At 41.6% G+C, this 12,687-nt stretch overlaps 1 long non-coding RNA gene and 1 pseudogene across 3 annotated transcripts; both read left to right on the top strand.

Annotated features, from left to right (window-relative positions):
- Positions 1 to 8,038: 8,038 nt before the first annotated feature.
- LOC120292147 lies at positions 8,039 to 10,586 on the top strand. Of its 3 annotated transcripts, XR_005549834.1 has the most exons (4): positions 8,039 to 8,308; positions 9,259 to 9,514; positions 9,859 to 9,968; positions 10,156 to 10,586. It is a non-coding gene; the product is annotated as an uncharacterized LOC120292147 (long non-coding RNA). The 3 variants fall into 3 exon arrangements; XR_005549833.1 differs by having other exon boundaries at positions 8,040 to 8,308; positions 9,859 to 10,586; XR_005549832.1 differs by lacking the exon at positions 9,859 to 9,968 and having other exon boundaries at positions 8,041 to 8,308.
- An 816-nt stretch (positions 10,587 to 11,402) lies between these two features.
- LOC108957610 overlaps positions 11,403 to 12,687 on the top strand; it is a 59,424-nt pseudogene continuing 58,139 nt past the window's right edge.

Below are 12,687 nucleotides of genomic sequence, written 5' to 3'. Positions count from 1 at the left end.
AACTTTTCTACCAAGTGCAATGGCCATCTGATTCTCGGGGTAGCTTCTATTGTATATAGCCCAGACTCGAGTCTCTCTTCGCTTGGAGCGAAAAAGGTGTACGTCCTCTAGCTTGGCCACAGCGGATGATGGATATCTTGGCCACAGGGTCATATTCATTATTCAGGCATCAGTGCACCTACTAAAGCATGCTCAGCCACTTGCAAAATTCTCATCATACGGTCAACAGCCATAGCTACATTACACCGGACGTAGATACCATGCATGATAAGCAACCAACTCCTTCTTTTCAGATGAGACAACGGCATTTTTCTTCTCTGGTCCGGCCATGATTCTCTCCAGAACATTGGATATCTCACGTTTAGCCACGTCTCCAGTTCACATGTGCTCTGGCGTTTAGCCCCGTCTCCAGACGAAGCATCTAAGCTACCCAGAGGCTGCCACCTCCAACTTCCTGGGATCGTAGATGATATCCAAACAGGAGTCTCCAGGTGGGGCATCCCTACCCGAGTCAACCTGATGAGGAACTTCCAAGTATCATTGACTATCCACAAACATACGTACCTTTATATTATGAAAACCATATACAATATGAAGCATAAAAAGAAAGACGGTCTTGTATGGCATCCGCCATATAAGAGAAGATAAATATGACTTAAATGCAGCAAACATACAATATGACTTTGCCATCACCTGTATTCCTTGATCATTATCACTACATATCTTTGGAGCAAAAATATCTGGTATTGGATGTCGAAACCTTATTCTCATTAGATGAAGAAGACCCATCCCAAATAAGTTATAGTCAACCTGCCACTAATTAACCTCAAGTGCATCAAGAAACACACATATGAAAGATAGCAAGTCTGGGCATGAGGGCATTAATGACCCATCCTTGCAAACTCACCCACTATAGAACCAGAGAAAGGCAAATTTGGATAAGATAGAAAGATAAACTGATGTCGCAAGATAATACCAGAAACTGAAGCAGATAGGGAATATGCGATTCATGCGGCTGCAAACTTCTGTCAAATACTGCCCCTCCCTGGAAAATGATGTTGGACCATGAATAAAAAGAAATAGACAAACAAGATGACTATAGGCACCTGTATTGCATGACACTTTTTTTTTTGTCAAAGCTAATATATTTATTACAAGCTTTTCTTACAAGAAAACCTTCCTCATAGAAGATAACCTTTTGGAACATATCCAAATACCATCCCAACTTTCATGCACATACCAATTTCCATCCACTACTTTTAAAAAACCACCAATTCAAGAGTGTTGTTAATATTGAGATGGGGGAGGGAGGGAGAGAGAGAGAGAGAGAGAGACTGGCAATAGAGGTTTAAGACATCTAGAGCGCAGCCGAAGATGGCAACTGGTGGCTGTGAAGCCTTTGAGTGGTGTGATTGGTGGAGATGATTAGGTTTGGGTTTAGAATTTGGAAATGATTTTGGGATAATCTTTTCTAAAGTTTGTTGAAGGAAGGGCAATTTGGTCTTTGGACTATGCAGTTTGGGCCTAAGATGCAATTTGCGAATTTCAAAATTCAAGTATGTAAAGTGATTTTTACGTGAAATCTTAGCCTGGTATTCAGAAGTTTGCCTTTTTTTTACCAAAACTAATATCTCCATTTACAAGGTTTTCTTTCGAGAAAATTTCCCTGCATCTCAGAAAATGTTCAACAGAACATACTCCAATGGCCACGTTTAATGACCAGTGGACTTCCCATATTCGCCACCGTCCGAACTGCCCGTACCTTGAAAGCTGCTGTAACAAACATCGACGCCCGGGATCGGGCACGCCATTTAGTAGTCGATGGACACGATCCGGATGCTGAAAATCGCGGGGTCCTTCTTCGGACCCGACAACGCTCTACCGGGCTGCGTACCTTCCTCCTCCGTCGGGAGTGGCGGCTCCTCCATCTGCGGAAACCTTCCCACGATCCTCGCTGGGGAAAAGCGCCGGAACCCAATGCGCGGTTAGCCCGAAAGTCGATCGCCGGCGAGAGCCCGGAGGCGCCGGCCGGTGGTAACCGACCGCACGAAAGTCAAGAGCGTCTTCTCAAGCTTTTTCCAATTTTTCCCTCTCGCTTGTTCTCGTGCAGTGCAGTAACGGAAGGCCGGAACGGGAAAATTGACTTCGAGAAAACTCTTCGGACCGATTTTATTTTTATAAGTTATTTTACTACTGTAAAATGTAATGATAGATTCCGACCAAAAATAATAATGATGATGATCAATTCGGTCGAAAAATATTTAATGATAGATTAAAAATTGGCTTTAATCTATCTTATTAATTGGTTTTAAATACTAAGTAAATGCTAACAACAATGTTCAATTAGCGTTACCAAAAAAAAAAAAACAACAATGTTCAATTAGAGATATTAGCTATTAATAACACAGCAACCAAATTACAATTTTCTAACTTTCAAAAAGATTAAAGAAATAAGAGTATTAAAAATATTAAAACTTTCAAAAGTGCAAGCAAATTTGAAAATTTATCATAATTGTACAATTGAGTTTTAAATTTTTTTAAAAATACAATCAAGTCTTAAAATGAATTAATGACTTTAATATGAATTAAGATTTGTGTATCAATTGAATCAAAACTAGTTCATAACTGAATTAAAGAAAAATGTGTATCGCTTGAATTAGGATCTGTAACTTCATAAAAGAATTAATGACTTTATCATGTTGACAACTTGTACGACTAAATATTTATAAATTATTAGAATGAACAATAATTTTGGAACAATCAAACAAACCCCCTGTGTTTTTTATGAATGTTTGGGTACAAACATGTCACAAGCCAAATACGTCGCCGATCATCTTTTTTACAAACTGTTACTTAACAATATTTCTGAACTTACGGATACGGAACACCAGAACAATCCTGGTCAGTGATGATTCAGTGGTGATGCTCCCGAATTACAAACCCTCAAGAGAGGTTTGCTCAACAACAATAGTCATCGATTTCAAAAGATCTGTCCACCCATAGCTAAATCTACAAGCCCAGCTGAAAGTTTATCAACACCTCGGACCATTCGCTAAAACATTAGTCGATCCACACACAAATTACTCCGTTAACATATTAGTCAGTCCACGCATAAAATAAATCATATGCTCCATTCCTTTGCAAAAGGCTAAAAATATATGTACGTTGATCACTTGATTAGAGAATCATACAATAGCCACCACCCTTCTCCTTTTGGACACTATATATACTATGAAATGCAAATTACAAATGCATTATACAAGGTTCTATCCACAGAGTGATGGGGAAACAAGCTAATCGACGCTTGAAGTTGCCCCAAGAATGCAAAGAAATAGATGCGGCTTAGTGGAATTGAAGATTCACACACATGGAGAAATAGGTTCAATTCCAGTCCCGTTCTTCAAGCTGCCATCTCCATTCATTTCATCTTATTAAAGCAGCCATAATGTTGCCTAACCCTTTCATTTAGGCCAATCCCACCTGTCTCTCTCACCTAAGGTCTTCGGAGAATTTCGAGAGTGCAGCCCTTGGGTCACCATCAGAGATAGACAAGTAGTACTGAGCAGTCCCATCATCAACCTGCATGCTCCTCCTAAGCGAGTCGAGTATTCTCTTCTTCCCTCGTTCAGAGGCTGTCCTCTTCAGCAAAGAACTTATGTCCCGGACGCCTTCTGGGTAAAGCACGGCAACTTCCCTCTTTGCATGGTTATCTCGCTCTATGTAGCATGTGGAATCGATAAGAATGTCAGGGTTGCTTATGGGGATTAACAATCTCTCCCTCGAATATATACCATGATCACTCATCATGTTGTTCAAGCGCTTTATGTCCATGACCTGACAGCACAAAAGAAATTCTTGAAGCATGTGACATGCGGTGTTGACAGGCACAAAAAGGATATGCTTGACAGAAACATTGAAGCAGGGAAGAAAAAAATTTCAGTGAAGCCATTCTAAAAGTAAGTTTCGGACAACAGTTATCAAAACATTGAACCCAGAGAGATCTAACTACATGACATCATTATTGACACTTCAGGGATTATTATGACTACAACCATGGAAAATTTCCATATAAAGACATTCATTTCCTAGTTGCACAAACAATTTAAATTCTGCTCTCAGAATTTGAGGTTCACATTCAACCATTTCGATGAATCAATACCACCACTGCAGAATCATCTACCATTTCTATGTCAATGTTATTAAGTCAGAGAAACCATCATGAGGATCACAAAGTGTATTGCCCATCATTTCACACTGATCACTTGCAAAATCTGAGCATCATTTAGCCTTGTGTGTTCTGGCAACTAAGAGATTGTGATTATCTATTAAGATAATCAGTATATAGTCGTCAATCAAGCATATATTTTTGCTATTAGTAACCGGAGATGCTTCTTGCTTGGCAAAATTAAGAAAACTTTACCACATGAAGAGATTTCATAATGTTTTACATGAAGAGGACCCTATGCTCCCTAAGACATAACATTTTTGTCCAAGCCCCAACCTTCCTCCATACCTCCAGAAGAAACCGCGACAGTGACTTCCAAGTGTAACCGTTTCCTTTTCCTTCTTTATATTTTAGGCTTCACTAAAAGATGAAGTCACTCCAAAATTACAAAATTCGTATGTCAATTAGTCTGGCCTTCTCTAATGGGAATAAATCTATAAGATTTGCAGTAGTAAATTCCATTGAGCATCTATCCTACCACCTATTTGATACAATATAGAGCCACAGCGTAAAATTATAACTAACCCCACTCAATGTCATTAACATTGAAGTCATTCAACCGCCAGCCTGCACAAAGAAGCTATGAACATCATCAAATGATATGTACACTGTGTAGCATCTTGTCAACATTTTTCTTCTCCTAGTAAATTCCCCAAGCTAACCTTTATCAAAGAGGCCAGAACCCAATCGAATGGAGGTATAAAAGAGCCATGCCCGAAATTGAACAAAACTATGTACTTAGACAATCCTGCACCAATCAACAGAGCTATCCAACTTTGGCTGTTATAATGGAGGAATGACAGAATGCTTCTTCAAGGAGAAAAGCCTCTGCAAAGACCTGATAATTGTCGCTAGCTGTACAGCATTCCTCAACCAACAAGTCCTCAGCATTCTTCGGGATTCGCCAGTTTAGCAATCAAACTCAGGATCACAAATTCGTATATTATGAAAAGCACCTAACCCATCCCCACCCATCCTCTCAGGGCCATTGAATAACCAAATAGACAATCTATGCTGGAGAAGAAAACCAGATGGATTCCAAGCCATCAGCAAAGCAAACCCACCAGAAATCCATGAAAATTCACAATAAGGCTCCCAGCTTCCGTCCACTTCACTCAAACGGACCCACCCACGTCTAACCCTTGGCTACACATGACCACCATGCAGAACAGACCTACATGACTTCCGAAACATCAGAAGGATACTACCAAGAAACCTTCTTCGTAAAGTTTCAAAAGCTGTAGCCGTACACACCACTTTTGCTAACATTTAAATGAAGTCGCAATCCATTTGTTCTTCAGAATCAGCTGAAAGTGAATCTCTATCGAAAATGCAGCGCCAAAGCATGTCATTTGCAAATGTCAAACGGATTTTTCATGATGTTTTTATAAGTTTGATTATATTTAGCTTTTTGGTGGAAAAATATATATTCTTTTTTACATTTTGAATAATATGAACAAAACAGCTTTTGAAAAGTTTAGGTTAATATGAACTAAAGAGTTTCAAATGTTACATTTCGTAGAGACTTACAAAGGCATGATAAAAAGATAAATTGCTAAAACTTAAATGGAAAATCGAATATATTCATTATAACATTGGTAATCTTTTAAGTACTTGTAAAATTTCGAAGGAGTTGGTGATTTGCTAATTTTATTTGATATGTCGAAGCCAAGAAAAAAAGGTGGAGCGAGGGTCATTTCTGCGATCCCGTGCTTTTGCGCACAACTTTGTCATGTTTCTCCTTAGCCGTTGGATTCAAGTGGTTTAATATCAGCCGTTCGATTAATATGTGTTGTCGGCGTTTCTGGATCACTCCCGTTGGTGGAAAACTCGTGGAATTACCCACTCAAAGGTGCCAAATCACGGCATTGCCCTTCCTTTGTTTATCGCCTACTTCAATTTTTCTTCCACCGTTCCCTTCTTTCCAAACAACATACGTTAATAAAATTTTTAATTAGTGCATTAACATTGTCGCAGTTTCTTTATATAAGCTGGTTTTTATAGAATGACACATATTCAATTTTTATTTTTAGCATGTAGATATATTTCATAAATAGTTATGCTCCCATTTTGAGATTATCTATGTTAAACAAAAAAAAAAAAAAAAAAAAAAAAAACGTACATTGACCGTGTATGTAATATATATTCTCTTCCAAGGGTTTTTATTTTGTACAATGGCAAAATAAATTTTTTTTTTCCACAAATAGGCTTTAGATAATTTTTTTGGCACAAATAATTAAGATTTATTTTCTCTCTTGTTTTATTTTGTACAATGGCGATATAATTTATTTTTTTGGCGATGTTTATCACCTGCCGAATGGCCGTGACTTCAATATTTTATTGACTTGTGTATATGGGTGTCAAAATGGGTCATTGACCCATTTATAGACCCATTTATAGCTAAATGGGTCGTTAATGGGTCAAGCTTACACCCATAATGGGTTTTAAAAGTAAAAAGCTTAAATAAATGGGTTTTAAATGGGTCTGTTCTCGGACCCATTTATGACCCACTTATCAACCCACTAAAGCGAACCCATTTAGGCTGCGTTTGTTTATATTTCTTTTTTTTTAATTTTTAAACATTTTTCTATTTTTTTTTGTTCCCGAACAAAAAGAATGTAAACGCGTTTGGACGCATTTACTTCTTTTTTCTTTTGTTCCCGTGAACAAAAAAAATGAAACAAGAAACACAAATTTTGTGTTTCTTGTTTCAAAACACAAATCGAAACAAAAAAGGAACAAAAGGGAACATGTCTCCTCCGAGCCTCTCCTCGTGCAAGCGTCTCCACCGTCGTCTTCTCCGGCGCCTCCCACTCTCCGGCGCCGATGCCCGCCTTTGTCTCGAGACCATCGGCTTCTCCACCGTCGTCCTCTCCGACGCCGACAAACCGCCGCGAGCGTCTCCACTGCGAGCGGTGACGGAGCCGGGTCGCGGTCGGCGGCGCGGCGGTGCGGGGCTCGGCCGTGGGGTCTCGAGCGGCGGACGTCTAGGAGCGGAGCGGCGAGGACGGCCGGTCGAGTCGTGGGCGGCGGCGGTCGACGATCGAGCGGATCTCGAAGTCGTGGGTCATGGCGCGGTGAGATCTTATGCGCGATGGCGAACTGGGAGGCTCGAGACCCGCGATGCGTCGATCGGGCGTGAGGCGGAGGGGCGGTCGCCGATGCGGTGGCGGCGAGGAGGCGTCGAGCGCGGTCGCCGATGCGGTGGAGGGAGACGACGGTGTGGCTCTGGGTCACTGTCGGCTCGGCGCGGCGAGGCCGACCTCACGCCCGGTCCGGGCAAGCTCGATCTCGCCCAGATCCGGCGAGGCCGAGCTCGCTCGGCGGCGGCGACGCCGAGCACGCCGGGCCGGGCGACGCCGAGCCTCGCCGTGGCCGGGCGAGGCCGCTCTCGTCGGCCGATCGCCGACCATGGCCGAGGCCCGATCGGCCAAAAGTAGAAAAAATGAAAAAGGAAAAAGAAAAAAGAAAAAAAAAGGAAAAATAAGAAAGAAAATTAAAAATTAAAATTAAAAAATTAAAAATTAAAAGAAATAAAAAAATTATACAAACTTACCAAACGTGTTTCTATTCTTATTATATTTCTTGAACAAGTTTACCAAACGCGTTTTTGTTGAAATTGTTAAAATGTAAACACTTTTTTTTTATTTCTGCTCTAACAATTTTTAAACAAACGCAAACAAACGCACCCATAATGGGTTTTAAAAGTAAAAGCTTAAATAAATGGGTTTTAAATGGGTGTGTTCTCGGACCCATTTATGACCCACTTATCAACCCACTAAAGCGAACCCATTTACTTTCCCTCTTCGACGTCTTCGTTTTCTCGCTTTCCCTCATCCATGGTACGACGTACTGCAAGTCGCGACTCAGAGGCCGAGAGCTCGCTGGTGAATTCCTGTCTTTTTCCGAGCACTCCTTTTCCTTCCGCCATCAGTCGCCGCAGCCACCGCCGTCATCGCCGTCTTCGCCGTCCGCGGAAAGCGATTGCGCTTTGATTGGGCGAATTTGCGGTCTTTTTAGATCTCCGTCGCTCTCGTCCGGCGCAGTTCAGCCGCAAACCTAAGCCGTTTTCGTAACAGCCGGGTAAGTAATCGTGTCGCGGGCACGCCCTTCTCGCTTGTCTCGTTTCTGGGTTTGGCCTCTTCTTTGGTGGCAAGCTGATCGGGGCATGGGGCTTGCTGGGTTTTTCTATGGGATTGAGTTGCGATGTGGGTCATTCCGATTGGTTAACCTCGATTGGGGGCTCCAAAGGTTCTTATTCTTCGGGTGAAACAACGGGTCTTTCATTACCAATACAATGCAGCTTAACCTCAATCACGGGCTCCGTAGATACGTGTTCTTCATTTGAAAGCCAAGAAATTGAATCATAGAACTCGTGACTGTTGCTAGGCGGATGGTTGCTAGGCGGATGGTAGCTAGGGCCAAAGCGATTCATTCATGTTGTTTCGTCTGTTTGTTCTTGTGATCTTTACAATAAGAACAGTGTTCTTGAAATTGTGCGCTTGTATTTTTTCAAAAGGACCTACGTGAAATAGAAAAATTATTACTTGATTCCCCGGTCTTGTTATGAAAGTGTCTGCATTGCTTGGTGTATTCGGCTTTTTAATGTTCATGATTTTTATGTTATCCTAGAGGTTTTGCTTAGAGATGAGTCTTTTGCAGCATCTTCACCATCTGTGTGCAGGCTTGGTCTCTCAGACTATTTGTAGGGTTTGTGTGTTTCAGAGTGAGAGTATAGATTTTATGGGGTAACTATAGTTTACAGGTGAGTGGGTATGTGCAATAAAATTGGTTCGCAATATAAGTTCCTGTTCATTTGGAGATAGAAATAGAGATATTGGTGATGTCACAATTAAACTGTTAAAGTGATGTTTGGGGTTTGAGTGACATTTCTCTGCAAGTGCTTGTAAATTTGGAACAGCTAAAATCTTGATTATGTTTGACGAGTATCTTTTTGGAGAACATGAAGATAAGATTTTGCTTATAAATCATCGTTACTTCTGCATTTGACACTTTCTTCGAATGAATGCCAGGACGAGGAAGAGGCAGAGGCGGATACCAATCCGAGGGCCTAAGGGGACGCCTGGGTGGTCAGAGTTTGGGTAGGGGAAGCAACCTGGATAATGACTACAGCCGTCCGAGGGGCAATGGCTCCTACTTCTGTGGTTCGCAATGAGTTATTCGTTCGACCTTTTCGAACCGTTATAGCTGTGGCCAAAGGCTCGTTAGGTTGCTATGGGTGATTCCATGTACGATGGTTTCCTAAAGTCGTGGTCTGTGCTTCTTGAGGTGTGTTTCTTCCTTTTTGGCAAAATTAGATTGTTAAGACCTTTTTCACCTTTTGGCCCTTGCGGAGAGCTTAGATGAGCCTTTCCCCTTGAATGGTTTTTGTGATGCAATTCAAGCGGGAGTTTTGGGCGCCATCGAGCCTTTACACTGTGAGGGCTGGTGAATTAGGTTCTATATTGGAAAGTTTGTAACTGTTCGACAGTTTTCTCTTATCTTTTGTTCAACGGTATAATTCCTACCTTTGCTGTGTATATAAACCGTTTATGCTACCTGCTTCTGAGTTGGGTTTATACGAAATCAGCTGCAGGGTGTTTACTTTCTCTGTTTTTATTATGATGTTTTAGGTGCTTTCCTCCCTGTTTTATCTACTATTTGCGAGAGATATTACAAAGTCACATCAGAAGCATTACGAGTTTGTGGGGAGCTTGTTTGTGTTGTTCGCCCAAATATTGAGGTGGGGCTTATCTTATGATTTAAGATTTGTTAGTTGACATGTCAAGACATAGCGAGGATCAAGGAGAATATTCAACTACCGAACGATCCAAGAGAGTTACATCCTTAGTTCATGAGTTGGGCTCTGATTCTTGTTTCTTTCTTTTTGTATTTTCATTGGCTGATTGGTGGGCTTTTCTGTTTTGCAGATACTAAGCAGATAGCCGTATGGACAAAGAAATTTACAATCAGCTGGTTCAAGGCTGAAGAAGAAGGGTATGACGTGAGCAAGTTCCACAAGACTCCACATAGCGACAGTCCACCGGAAGAAGAAGGACCCAAGGACACTAAAGGCGTTTGGTGGATCAAGTCCATTCTAGGAAGATAGGGGGAACTCAATTTCACAGCCAGCTTGATGAAGATGATGCAGCAAAGGCTTCATGGAGTTCTGAGTACATATGAGTTTTCATAAATAATCAGCATATGATGTACCCCTGTTTTAAGTTAGATTGAAATCTTTTAGTCTCGAGACTACCATGCGTTTGTTTTGTTTGATGTATATTTTGCTTCTGCTGTGTGCGGATATTGTATCAATGATGAGAGATTGGCAATGAATAGGAGCTGTTCAATTATGAGATCATTTTGGGATTTCTTTCCGCTTGCCGGAGTGTGGGTCAGTGGCAAATTTCAATACTTGTGACCTCTTAAAATTAGTCTAGGCATAAAGGTGGCACCTGTAGAGAATGTTGCATCAAAGTTATTTGTTCAATGCTCTCAGCAAAAGGGGCTCATGAAGATCTATAGACACTTGCTCAACTATCAAAGTACTGCATTAATATTCCTTAAATTCTTACATCCATTGAGACACATTCCATCTATAAAAAAAAAAATTCCTTAAGTGACTTGATAATTCTAGTTTTAATTTAATTAAGAATTAAAGTGTACATATATGTCTATGTTTATATGGATGTATGTATTTAATACTGTACCATGTCTATATGGAGAGTCAAGTGTTGCTCGTCGGTTCATAAACAAATGATAAAAGAGTCACTTTTTTCTTGAGCCACCAGAAAAGGCTAGCATGGCTTGAATACTTTACATTAGAAAGAAAAAAAGGAAAGAGACCCCTTCAATTATTTGGTTGTTACGATTATAAGTAGCCCATCTTTTGCCTTTAGCAAAGAAAAAGCAAAAAGAGTAGCCCATCTTTTATTTAAGAATGATATTTGGGATCATGCGCATGATCCCGTTGTTTTGTCAAAGATCTGAATAAAATTTCATTGACAGTGAATGGTATTTGTTTTTCCGCCCACTTGTGACTTTATTACGTGCGTTCACACGCCAAATTTGAAAATTTTCTTCTCTCATTTTATTTTATTATTTTTAACGAAAAATAATATATTTAAAATAGTTGATCATTTGTGCGTTGTCTATTAGTTTTACACGCTAGGGTTTCTCTGCGAGTTCTCTCCCTTTGCGCCTCCCTCTCTCTCTACCCTCCTTCTCTCTCCGACGAACAGGATCGCGACCTCCCTCTCTCTCTGCCCTCCCTCTTTCCGACCGGCGACCCACCGCGCGCAACCGACGGACCACTGCGCGGGATCGGCGAGAGGACCGCGAGCAACCGACGAACCACCGCACGGGATCGGCGAGAGGACCGCGACCTTCCTCTCTCTCTGCCCTCCCTCTTTCCGACCGGTGAACCACCGCACGGGACCGGCGAACCACTGCGCCGCCCCTCCGGCTCCAGATCCGGCCCCGACTCGTCCGTCCCTCGCGTCTCTGTCTGCCCTCCCTCTCTTCGACGGCGAACCAGCGCGTGACCGGCGAACCAATATTTTCTCCTTGCGGAGAAGCAACGAAAATATCTTTGAAGTCTACAGCGAGGTAGTCTTACCGATTTCGAGGAAGGAAGGTTTATTTCGGCGGTCTTGGTCAAGAAGGTGAGGGTAAAAAAGCAGTACAAGTGCCTCGTGAAAAGACGCGCAATCTTGTCACGCAATCCTCTCCACAGGATCGCGCGTCTCCTTCGGGGCAAGAGGTTCGAAGTAAAGCTTTATTTAAAGTCCCGGGTGCTTGTGACCCAGGAGCAGAAACGCCAATCACCATAAATCAATTGAGACGTTCATCTTTCACTCTGAGATATCTGGCTTTGATAGTTCTAGATTGAGGCGTGGGGGTGGTCTTAGAATTGTGCTGCTTTGAGACTCGGACACGACTCGGATGTGCTTTAAGGTAACTCCTTTTTAGACATTAAAGCCCATCCGAGTAATTCCGTCTCTGCATCACTCCTCCAGATGAGCCGGATAGTCTATTACATTTTGATATAAGAAAATAAAAACATTTGATCATTACCCATTGCATGACATCTAACATTCTTAAAAGCATGCACAATATAACATGTGAAGTTCCATCGACTTTTTCAAAATCACGTTCGTCACATTTATTGCAGATTGTTCTTACTACGTTCCCCTTTTTCAAACTGATCAGTATGAGCGGTTGGACTGGTTAACCCTGGTGGAATTTGATAGTTCTCTCTCTCTCATATTTCTCACTTTCTGTATCTTTTACATCCGGCCTCTCTCTTGCAGAACAATTCAAGGCTATCATCTAAAGTCCTCGCTCACTTTCTTTGCTCATTTCCCTCATAAAAGTTCTCGGCGAGGCTTGTTTAGGGTCTTCTCTCTCCGAACTCGCACCTCTCTTTGCATCTCAGCGCGCAGAAGGTAATCGCTTTTTCA

Source organism: Eucalyptus grandis, chromosome 3 (assembly GCF_016545825.1).
Source record: "Eucalyptus grandis isolate ANBG69807.140 chromosome 3, ASM1654582v1, whole genome shotgun sequence".
Classification (NCBI taxonomy): Eukaryota; Viridiplantae; Streptophyta; class Magnoliopsida; order Myrtales; family Myrtaceae; genus Eucalyptus; species Eucalyptus grandis.
This window is presented reverse-complemented; position numbering and strand designations above follow the sequence as displayed.